The 12,531-nt window shown below is 40.7% G+C and overlaps 1 pseudogene; it reads left to right on the top strand.

Moving 5' to 3' along the window:
- Nucleotides 1–6,775: 6,775 nt before the first annotated feature.
- Nucleotides 6,776–7,478, top strand: LOC139748496 (eukaryotic translation initiation factor 4E type 2 pseudogene; annotated as a pseudogene).
- The last annotated feature ends 5,053 nt before the right edge of the window (nucleotides 7,479–12,531 follow it).

Genomic DNA, 12,531 nt, shown 5'->3' with positions numbered 1-12,531 from the left:
TAGTCACAGATATTGGAGGGGAATTTGATAACTTATTATTAGAAGAACTCTGTAAATTGTATAACATAAGTAAATGTAATATAATGGCTCATCACTTAGCCTCGAATGGCCTGGCAGAAAGGTTGAACCGTAAGATCCTCCAGCGTCTTCCCACCAACATTAATTTTGATCATGATGAATGGGATGAATACCTGTCTGATGTCCGATGTTCATTAAACTCTGGATAACATAAGTCAATTGGAGACACACCCTTCCATGCCTTACACGGTTTTGATAAAGTGTTGCCGTATGACATAATAGCGTCCCCTCATTCATGTCCAGCAGTCCAGAGATCAGTTGTAGCGGAAAAATATCGCACGACTCAATTGATTCATCAAAGGATCAAGGAAAATCTAGGTGAAGCCACTACAACCTTCACGAACCAGGCTGATAAATCCGCGAAACCATCAAAGGTACGTGGCTCCCGGACTCTTGGTAATGGTGCAGGAATTTAACACTAGAAGTGAAGTTCCTAAACTTGACCCAAAATTTTCTGGTCTTAGCTCATTAAAGGGACATAAGTTCAGGGTTCGACATCTAAATACAGGTGACATTCGTGAAGAACATGAGGACCACTTGAGAGTTTTACAGTATTGTGAACATGATCATCCCGGTACCACAACAGACAACACTCCTCAAACCCCAAACAATGTCACCCAACCAACTTCTACCACTGTTCAGACTGTCCCCACACCACAACCGACCACCCTCACAACACCACCACACACACATCAGTATTCATTAAGACCTCACCTTTAAGAAGCTGCTAAGTTTATCATTTTCCAGGTTCTTCCTTCTCATGTCCTTATGGTGTCTTCCTGTATATGACACCATGGCAGTACCAGGCGCCCTTCTCACGACTCCCCGCCAGGTCCGCCTCGTGAGGGACACAGTTAAGTTGGGCCTGGATGGTCTACCCTACACTTATGATTAATTTAGTAAAACTAATGGAGGCCGTACCTCGCTTACGGTCTACCTTACTCAAGTTTTACAACAGTGCGTCCATCAGAAACTCTAGTGTTGCTCCTCCTCCAACTTTGTTAAACCAGTGGACCTGGAAATTGAATAGTACCTGTGTGATTCTGTATGACATAATACAAAACATTGAATCTCCAGTAAATACTAATGACAGGATGAACACAGAAAAGCAGAGGAGAAGCAAGAGAGGTCTGCTTAATTTTGTAGGGTCCCTCCAATCATATTTGTTTGGTATTGCTACTCAGGAAGAACTTAATTCAGTTAGGAATCAGATTGCATCTTTACAATTTCAACAACTTCTTAACAACAGGTATATTAAGGCTAAAGCTAAGGTCTTAAAACAACATTCTAGATATTTGAATGACATAATGTTAACTGTTAATGATTTGACAAAACATGTAGCACTATTGTCAAAGTCTCTTAATCCCATATATGCTATAGTGACTATTTCCACATATGTTGATAGTTTATATGCCCAAATCACTTATTATGCACATTATTTCACTGACTTATTGGAAGATGTTAATAACCTGGTAAACCAAGTTGTCACACCATCATTTTTTCCCTTCTCGGAACTCACACGTATCATTAAACAAGCGATGACGAAATTCGGTTACACCCCAGCTCTCCCTCTGCATCACGTGACCAGTTATTACTCCTTACTAACGGTTGACGTGATCCTCGAAGCGGTCATTATCCACATACCATTCACTGACTCCAATACTTACAGCCTTGTGAACGTAATACCATTCCCTTTTAATTATACAAAAGAGTTGCAAAAGACTATCATCCTTGCTGATAACATGAACTTTCTCTTATATAATATTAATTCCTCGTTGATTGCACATCTCTCCTTGCATGATTTAGCATTGTGCCATAAACCATTGCTTGACAACTTGATTTGCCCCCCCCCCCAATACCTTGGTTTTTCATGATTTACAAACAAACTCATGTGAGTACCAACTACTTTTAGGGCATCAACAAAATGTTCTTCATTCCTGTTCCTTTAAGGAAATTACTGTTACTGAACCTTGGATTGAAAGTATGGACAAATATCACGTCCTGTTTTTTCCAGAACCACAAAATGTTCTCATTCATTGCCCACCTAATCATCCCAAATCTTATTTGTTTCTGGGACACATTCAGTTAGGACAACAATGTACTGTTAGCAGTTCAAGTTTCAAATTGTTCGGCATTCATGACCATATTTTGGGCCAGATTGATAGAGCTATCCCGAGTATAGAACGAATCCCCCAAAACATCAACTTATCCATCATTAATGAAGTAAATATCCAACACCTTCCATCTATGGTTCAAGAAGATTTAGATTCTGCAATAGATGTTTTGGCTTTTGTACCTTTTAAGTACACTTCTCATATTTCTGGATTTTCAATTATTTCGTTGTCTATTGCACTCATATTATTATTCATAGTATTCATCTTATATTGTCGTCTACGACATAGGGTGTCTAATATAGAATTCCCTACAGCCACATTGGATGTTCAGAAGGTAGTCGCATCAGCACTTCCTTATTTAAGGAGGAATCTAACTCCAGAATGATATGTATTGAATGAGTTGCTGGAATATTTTTTTGCATACTGATTTTGTTTATAACATATATATATCTATGTATCTTCTTAATCCTCTAACAATTGTAGAGTGTGTTATCTATGTTATCAAGAACACTAGTTGATATAGACTCTTGTTAATAACTATAATTTACTTATTTCTGTACTCAGTATTATTTCATAAATAACCATAACTTATCATGGCTCGCAGGAGCTTGAGCCAGGTTGTGGCCGAGCAAAATGTAAGACTCACGCACACTACCATTAATTTTTCATTAACTATTTGTTATTGTCATTTTACTGTGAGTTACACAGAGTTAGATGCATGTTCCCACGGGCCCACTGTTCCCACGGGCTACCGTTAATCAGGATGTTTGAACACGTAAGAGCTGATCTGTTATTCGAACACGTAGGAGCTGACCTGTTATTTGAACACGTTGTTGAATGGGTGTTGACGGACTCCCATATAACCCCTGCCAGTGTGACCTGAGGGGACACACTGGCTAGCATCGTTACACTGTTCACTAGAGTGTGTCGTAGTGTGTCATAAGACTATAGCCCAGAGTACTACAGATGGACGTACACGTTTTGTTGCAATAAATCTACAAAGGCCGCCTGATCTTCATTGACTACCATCCACGAAGAAGACCTGTATTCATTCCTGTCGACGACGCAACCTTACAATTATGTGACAGAGTGGAGTAACTATGTTGAAAAATGCTCTGCATTTCCATTGATTATATTGATGTGATCAGGATAAACAGAATTACACACCATAAATATCGAGTGTTGGGATGGAATCAGATACCAAACATAAGTAACTAGAAGGCATAAGGGATCCTAGATTGTGAAATACCTTGACTTAGGATCAGTATCGCCTCCTGTGGAAATACAAAGGAATTCCAACCTCAGCAGATGACTGGGTCCTTCCCAGGCTGTTTATGAAGACATCAGTAAGTGACACATTAGTGTGGTGGTCAACGTTACAAGACATACAGATAATTACAAGGAAATAACCAACAAGTTGTCATTATGGAGGCGCCAAGTCCTGGACTTGATCAAACCAACTGTGACACTACGTCTCTCCAATACTGCTCTCAACCACTCTACTTGGCAGATAATGTGGACAATACTGCTCTCAACCACTCTACTTGGCAGATAATGTGGACAATACTGCTCTCAACCACTCTACTTGGCAGATAATGTGGACAATACTGTTGAAGAAAAGAAGGAACACAACTTTGTAATACTTGATCAGTTACAAGTGATCAACTTTAATACAAAACTCTAAAGCATCGTCCCACACGAGAACTTTTAAAGATATTTATAGAAGACATAATATCTATGTTAGATAGAACGTATTTCTTAAAAATATATCTTTATCCGAGAAGTGTACCACCTGTATGGAGAGACACAGTTATGTAAAACATGATCTATTGTATGAAATGAACTTTAATAACAAAGATACAACGTCTTGCTGATGAACAATCAACAAATACTTACACCAAATTTCAATATTAGATACAAAACATTTTTGCTGGAAATAAACGTAAGAAATGATATTGGGATAAAGGGACGTCAAAATATATATTGCTTATGTTAGGGCGAACTCGGTAGTTGGTGAAGCCACGACACAGAACCAGAGCAGTTATTTTGTACACTGAATATCATCTGTCATGTTTACACTTATGTTAATAATAGTCGAATCATATATATAACCCGGGATTATCATTAACCATTAAAACGAGTTTGGGATGATACAATCTCATTTATACGTATTTCCTGGGCCAGTCTGGTGGACGGTAGCAGATTGAGGTGAGTTTGGCCAATTCTGTCTACATATGTCGTGTTCTTAATTTTATAAAGAATTCAACAGAAGCTGAAGCCATAACAGAGGCCTGACTCTCGTCCCAAGCCTCTCTCTGCTGTCCAGCCTGACTCTCGTCCCAAACCTCTCTCTCCTGTCCTGCCTGACTCTCGTCCCAAGCCTCTCTCTCCTGTCCAGCCTGACTCTCGTCCCAAGCCTCTCTCTCCTGTCCAGCCTGACACTCGTCCCAAGCCTCTCTCTCCTGTCCAGCCTGACTCTCGTCCCAAGCCTCTCTCTCCTGTCCTACCTAACTCTCCTCCCAAGCCTCCCTCCTCTATCAAGCCTGACTCTCGTGTCAAGTCTCTCCTGTCCTGCCTGACTCTCGTCCTAAGTCTTTCTCTCCTATTCACCCTGAATCCCGTCCCAAAACTCTCTCTCTTGTCCTGCTTGACTCATGTTCCAAGCCTCTATCTCCTCTCCTGCCTGACTCTTGTACCAAGCTTCTCTCTCCTGTCCTGCCTGACTGGTTGGTAAGGTTATTTAATGACTCATGGTGAGGTGCCTGAGGATTGGCGGAATGCGTGCATAGTGCTATTGTACAAAGGCAAAGGGGATAAGAGTGAGTGCTCAAATTACAGAGGTATAAGTTTGTTGAGTATTCCTGGAGATTATATGGGAGGGTATTGACTGAGAGGGTGAAGGCATGTACAGAGCATCAGATTGGGGAAGTGAAGTTTGGTTTCAGAAGTGGTAGAGGATGTGTGGATCAGGTGTTTGCTTTGAAAAATGTATGTGAGAAATACTTAGAAAAGCAAATGGATTTGTATGTGGCATTTATGGATCAGGAGAAGGTATATGACAGAGTTGATAGTGATGGGGTGTGGAAGGTATTAAGAATATATGGTGTGGGAGGCAAGTTGTTAGAGGTAGTGAAAAGTTTTCATCGAGGATGTAAGGCATGCCTACGAGTAGGAAGAGAGGAAAGTGATTGGTTGTCAGTGAATGTAGGTTTGCGGCAGGGGTGTGTGATGTCTCCATGGTCGTTTAATTTGTTTATGGATGAGGTTGTTAGGGAGGTGAATGCAGGAGTTTTGGAGAGAGGGACAAGTATGAAGTCTGTTGTGGATGAGAGAGCTTGGGAAGTGAGTTAGTTGTTGTTCGCTGATGATACAGCGCTGGTGGCTGATTCGGGTGAGAAACTGCAGAAGCTGGTGAATGAGTTTGGTAAAATGTGTGAAAGAAGAAAGCTGGGAGTGAATGTGAATAAGAGCAAGGATATTATGTACAGTAGGGTTGAGGGACAAGTCAGTTGGGAGGTACATTTAAATGGAGAAAACTGGAGGAAGTGAAGTGTTTTAGATATCTGGGAGTTGATTCGGCAGCGGATGGAACCTTGGAAGCGGATGTGAGTCATAGGGTGGGGGAGGGGGCTAAAGTTCTGGGGGCATTAAAAATGTGTGGAAGGTGAGAACGTTATTTCGGAAAGCAAAAATGGGTATGTTTGAAGGAATAGTGGTTCCAACAATGCTATATGGTTGCGAGGCGTGGGCTATAGATAGAGTTGTGCGGAAGAGGGTGGATTTGTTGGAAATGAGATGTTTCAGGACATTATGTGTGTTAGGTGGTTTGATCGAGTAAGTAATGAAAGGGTAAGAGAGATGTTTGGTAGTAAAAAGAGTGTAGTTGAGAGAGCAGTAGAGGGTGTTTTGAAATGGTTTGGTCACGTGGAGAGAATGAGTGAGGAAAGATTGGCAAAGAGGATATATGTGTCAGAGGTGGAGGGAACGACTAGAAGTGGGAGACCAAATTGGAGGTGGAAAGACGGAGTGAAAAGATTTTGAGTGATCGGGGCCTGAACATACAGGAGGGTGAAAGGTGTACAAGGAATTGAGTGAATTGGAACGATATGGTATACCGGGGTCGACTTACAGTCAATGGATTGAACCAGGGTTTGTGAAGCGTCTGGGGTAAACCATGGAAAGTTCTGTGGGGCCTGGATGTGGAAAGGGAGCTGTGGTTTCCTTGCATTATATCTGACAGCTAAAGACTGAGTGTTAACGAATGTGGCCTTTGTTGTCTTTTCCTAGTGCTACTTCGCACACATGCGGGGGGAGGGGGTTGTCATATTCATATGTGGCGAGGTGGCGACAGGAATGAATAAGGGCAGACAGTATGAATTATGTACATGTGTATATATGTATATGTCTGTTTGTGTATATATATGTATACGTTGAGATGTGTAGGCATGTATATGTGCGTGTGTGGACGCGTATGTATATACATGTGTATGTGGGTGGGTTTGGGCCATTTCTTTCGTCTGTTTCTTTGCGCCACCTCGCTAACGCGGGAGACAGCGTACTGTGTAGTTGACAACTCTTATATCATGTCCACCATGGTGAACAAATACGATGCTCGTAAATCTAATGATGACTCGGGTGAAGAAGAGGGTGGAAATCGCGACTCAAAGGAGACAGAAAAACCATTGCCATCAGTTGAAGTTAAGTGTGGGGAGCATAGAGTGCAGTATACTTATTGTATATGGTTCAGTCGTCGAGCACCAGGAAAGCAGACTACAACACAAAATTATGACCAGAACCTCAGGTTACTTGGAAGATTTGCATCAGTGGAACAGTTTTGGGGTTACGATAGTCGTTTAGTCCTTCCTGTTGACCTAACTTCACACTCGGATATACATATTTTTAAAGATGGAATAAAGCCCATGTGAGAAGATGTTGGGAATAAGAATGGGGGGAAATGGATTGTTCGTTTACGCCAAGGACTGGCTTCACGGTGTTGAGAGAACATGATATTGGTAATGCTAGGTGAACAGTTCATGGTTGGAGATGAGATCTGTGGTGCTGTCATATCAGTGAGATTTCAGGAGAACATTATCTCTATTTGGAATCGAAGTGCACAGGACACAGTAACAACAGGACGAATCCGTGACACTTTGAAGCGAGTTCTTAACCTTTCATCCCAATACAGTTATGGAATATAAAACTCATAATGATTCTCTCAAGCACACCCACTCCTCGTCCACCCTTCTGCGGAAACCTGGCCCTCCCATGAGGCATGACCTGCACTGATGTTTCTATCCTCCAGCCACCCCCCAACCCACCTCCCACCACCTCCTTGGAGAGAAGAGATTCTGGGGGAGGAGTGGGGAAGAGGTTGAGACAACCATCATACTCTATGCATCTGTGTGAGTGAGAATATATCTGTGCCAAGTTGCAGTTGTGGTCATGTACATAGGTGATGTATGTTCTGAATTGTTTACAAAGCAACACATACCTTTTCTCTGATACATTTTTGAAAGCCGACACAGAATTAGATGGGAATATCTAAGCTGTACTCCTTTTAAGAAATATATGTCTGTGAACTATACTTCAGCTTTATGCTTAACTCGCTAAAGCTTCAAAGACATGCTTTTCAACCAGGCCCAAACAAGACAGTTAGACCACCAAAAAATGGTAAATCAAACTACTGTCCACAATGTGTTTACCATCTTCAAGCAGTCTCTTGCTTTGGTTTAATCAATGAAAGTTTGGAAATAAGTTTAAAGTGATCGTGTTTTATCCCTAAGCGAAGTGTTTTTTTATCCTCAAGCAGCTCTTCCTTTGGTTTGATCAGTGGAATTTAGGAAATGAGTTTAAAGTGATAGTATTTTATCCCTGAGCAAAATATTTTTTGTGCCTCTTGGCAGCATATAAGCTGTTGGTCATTTACAGTTTGTCTTTACTGGGAGGAAGTATTTTGAAGCTAATTACAAAGTAATGGAAAAAAGTAATGATCCTGGATTTTGTAAAAAAAAAAAAGAATGTTGTACATTTTTCTTATGTAGATAGGCATATTTTGGTTTCAGGGGCCCCTTTGTGGGACGAAAATTATCAGAGCAATAGAAAGTTAAGGTGAAAGCTCAAGTGTTCCCTTTTATTTACAGGTATTTAGGATTTTATTATTTTATTATAGATAATAGGGAGGGTATACGACAAAGAGGTTATATGATGGATTGATTACTTAATATTTAATTACTTGTGCAGAAATGTGTTATATAAGGTGCTATGGATATATGGGTGAATAGATGATTACTTATCCCTAGGGATAGGGGAGAAAGAATTCTTTCCACGTATTCCCTGCGTGTCGTAGAAGGCGACTAAAAGGGGAGGGAGCGGGTGGCTGGAAATCCTCACCTCTCGTTTTTTGTTTTTAATTTCCAAAAGAAGGAACAGAGAAGAGGGCCAGGTGAGGATATTCCCTCAAAGACCCAGTCCGCTGTTCTTAACCCTACCTCGCTAACGGGAAATGGCGAATAGTATGAAAGAAAGAAAAGAAAGAAAGATATATATACATATATACATGTACATATATATACATACACGTGTGGACGTGTATGTATATACATGTGTATGGGGGTGGGTTGGGCCATTTTTTTAGTCTGTTTCCTTGCGCTACCTCGCAAACGCGGGAGACAGCGACAAAGCAAAATTAATAAATAAATAAATAGATAAATATATATATATATATATATATATATATATATATATATATATATATATATATATATATATATATATATATATATATATATATATATATATATGTATCCCTGGTGATAGGGGAGAAAGAATACTTCCCACGCATTCCTCACGTGTCGTAGAAGGCGACTAAAGGGGACGGGAGCGCGGGGCTAGAAACCCTCCCCTCCTTGTATTTTAACTTTCTAAAAGGGGAATCAGAAGAAGGCTCGAAGGCTCAGATTGGGGTGTCTAAATGTGTGTGGATGTAACCAAGATGAGAAAAAAGGAGAGACAGGTAGTATGTTTGAGGAAAGGAACCTGGATGTTCTGGCTCTGAGTGAAACGAAGCTAAAGGGTAAAGGGGAAGAGTAGTTTGGCAATGTCCTGGGAGTAAAGTCAGGGGTTAGTGAGAGGACAAGAGCAAGGGAAGGAGTAGCACTACTCCTGAATCAGGAGTTGTGGGAGTATGTGATAGAGTGTAAGAAAGTAAATTCTAGATTGATATGGGTAAAACTGAAAGTTGATGGAGAGAGATGGGTGATTATTGGTGCATATGCACCTGGGCATGAGAAGAAAGATCATGAGAGGCAAGTGTTTTGGGAGCAGCTGAATGAGTGTGTTAGTGGTTTTGATGCACAAGACCGGGTTATAGTGATGGGTGATTTGAATGCAAAGGTGACTAATGTGGCAGTTGAGGGAATAATTGGTATACATGGAGTGTTCAGTGTTGTAAATGGATATGGTGAAGAGCTTGTAGATTTATGTGCTGAAAAAGGACTGGTGATTGGGAATACCTGGTTTAAAAAGCGAGATATACATAAGTATACGTATGTAAGTAGGAGAGATGGCCAGAGAGCGTTATTGAAATTACGTGATAAATGATAGACGCACGAAAGAGAGAATTTTGGATGTTAATGTGCTGAGAGGTGCAACTGGAGGGATGTCTGATCATTATCTTGTGGAGGCGAAGGTGATGATTTGTGGGGTTTTCAGAAAAGAAGAGAGAATGTTGGGGTGAAGAGAGTGGTGAGAGTAAGTGAGCTTGAGAAGGAGACTTATGTGAGGAGGTACCAGGAGAGACTGAGAACAGAATGGAAAAAGGTGAGAACAAAGGAGGTAAGGGGAGCGGGGGAGGAATGGGATGTATTTAGGGAAGCAGTGATGGCTTGCGCAAAAGATGCTTGTGGCATGAGAAGCGTGGGAGGTGGGTTGATTAGAAAAGGTAGTGAGTGGTGGGATGAAGAAGTAAGATTATTAGTGAAAGAGAAGAGAGAGGCATTTGAACGATTTTTTGAAGGGAAAAAATGCAAATGAGTGGGAGAGGTATAAAAGAAAGAGGCAGGAGGTCAAGAGAAAGGTTCAAGAGGTGAAAAAGAGGGCAAATGAGAGTTGGGGTGAGAGAGTATCATTAAATTTCAGGGAGAATAAAAAGATGTTTTGCAAGGAGGTAAATAAAGTGCGTAAGACAAGGGAGCAAATGGGAACTTCAGTGAAGGGGGCTAATGGGGAGGTGATAACAAGTAGTGGTGATGTGAGAAGGAGATGGAGTGTGTATTTTGAAGATTTGTTGAATGTGTTTGATGATAGAGTGGCAGATATAGGGTGTTTTGGTCGAGGTGGTGTACAAAGTGAGAGGGTTAGGGAAAATGATTTGGTAAATAGAGAATAGGTAGTAAAAGCTTTACGTAAGATGAAAGCCGGCAAAGCAGCAGGTTTGGATGGTATTGCAGTAGAATTTATTAAAAAAGGGGGTGACTGTATTGTTGACCTGTTGGTAAGGTTATTTAATGTATGTATGATTCATGGTTAGGTGCCTGAGGATTGGCGGAATACTTGCATAGTGCCATTGTACAAAGGCAAAGGGAATAAGAGTGAGTGCTCAAATTACAGAGGTATATGTTTGTTGAGTATTCCTGGTAAATTATATGGAAGGGTATTAATTGAGAGGGTGAAGGCGTGTACAGAGCATCAGATCTGGGAAGAGCAGTGTGGTTTCAGAAGTGGTAAAGGATGTGTGGATCAGGTGTTTGCTTTGAAGAATGTATGTGAGAAATACTTAGAAAAACAAATGATTTGTATGTAGCATTTATGGATCTGGAGAAGGCATATGATAGAGTTGATAGAGATGCTCTGTGGAAGGTTTTAACAATATATGGTGTGGGAGGCAAGTTGTTAGAAGCAGTGAAAAGTTTTTATCGAGGATGTAAGGCATGTGTACGTGTAGGAAGAGAGGAAAGTGATTGGTTCTCAGTGGATGTAGGTTTGCGGCAAGGGTGTGTGATGTCTCCATGGTTGTTTAATTTGTTTATGGATGGGGTTGTTAGGAAGGTGAATGCAAGAGTTTTGGAAAGAGGGGCAAGTATGCAGTCTGTTGTAGATGAGAGAGCTTGGGAAGTGAGTCAGTTGTTGTTCGCTGATGATACAGCGCTGGTGGCTGATTCATGTGAGAAACTGCAGAAGCTGGTGACTGAGTTTGGCAAAGTGTGTGAAAGAAGAAAGTTAAGAATAAATGTGAATAAGAGGAAGGTTATTAAACACAGTAGGGTTGAGGGTCCAGTCAATTGGGAGGTAAGTTTGAATGGAGAAAAACTGGAGGAATTAAAGTGTTTTAGATATCTGGGAGTGGATCTGGCAGCGGATGGAACCATGGAAGCGGAAGTGAATCATAGGGTGGGGGAGGGGGCGAAAATTCCGAGAGCCTTGAAGAATGTTTGGAAGTCGAGAACATTATCTCGGAAAGCAAAAATGGGTATGTTTGAAGGAATAGTGGTTCCAACAATGTTGTATTGTTGCGAGGCGTGGGGTATGGATAGATCTGTGCGCAGGAGGGTGGATGTGCTGGAAATGAGATGTTTGAGGACAATATGTGGTGTGAGGTGGTTTGATCGAGTAAGCAATGTAAGGGTGAATGTGTGGAAATAAAAAGAGCGTGGTTGAGAGAGCAGAAGAGGGTGTTTTGAAATGGTTTGGTTATATAAGAAATGATAAAACGTATCAAAAAATAAACATTTATGATTATAAAGAACAGAATGCATTATCATGTGGGTATCTAAGTGAAAATGCAGGAGCTAGTTTAAGGCAGGAGTATTTCATCTTTTAACAAAATATTTACCTCTACCTCCCTTTTCTTTCATCATCATCTTTTATGTTTACCATCATGAAATGCCTCTTATCTTACATTAAAATTCTGTATAGGTATTTGATTAATGTTCTCCAACGACGCGTTGTATAACTCTTCGTTAGTGAAGTTCATTTCGTGTAATGGATCATGCATTACAAAGCTGTGTCTATCCACACAAGTGTTACACGTCCCAGGTAAAGATATATTCTAGAGATAGTGTATATCTAACATATGTATGTGTTTTATAAATATTCATAAAAAGTTTTCCTGAGGGACAATACCCAAGACTTTCGTATTAAAGTTGATCAGTTGTAAGTGATCAAGCATTACAAAGGTGTGTCCATTGCCACAGGTGCTACTGATCCCGGGTAAAGGTATTTCAACATCTTTGTATCTTTCACCTTTCTAGTTATAGATGTTTCATCCCTGATTCCATCCTTACAATCGATGTATGTGGTTTGTGTTGCCTTTATCCTTAACATATCATAGTCAGTTGAAGTG

The sequence above is a fragment of the Panulirus ornatus genome, unplaced genomic scaffold, assembly GCF_036320965.1.
Source record: "Panulirus ornatus isolate Po-2019 unplaced genomic scaffold, ASM3632096v1 CTG_5117_pilon, whole genome shotgun sequence".
Taxonomy (NCBI): domain Eukaryota; kingdom Metazoa; phylum Arthropoda; class Malacostraca; order Decapoda; family Palinuridae; genus Panulirus; species Panulirus ornatus.
Note: the sequence above shows the minus strand (reverse complement) of the source record. Positions and strands in the feature narration are given on the sequence as shown.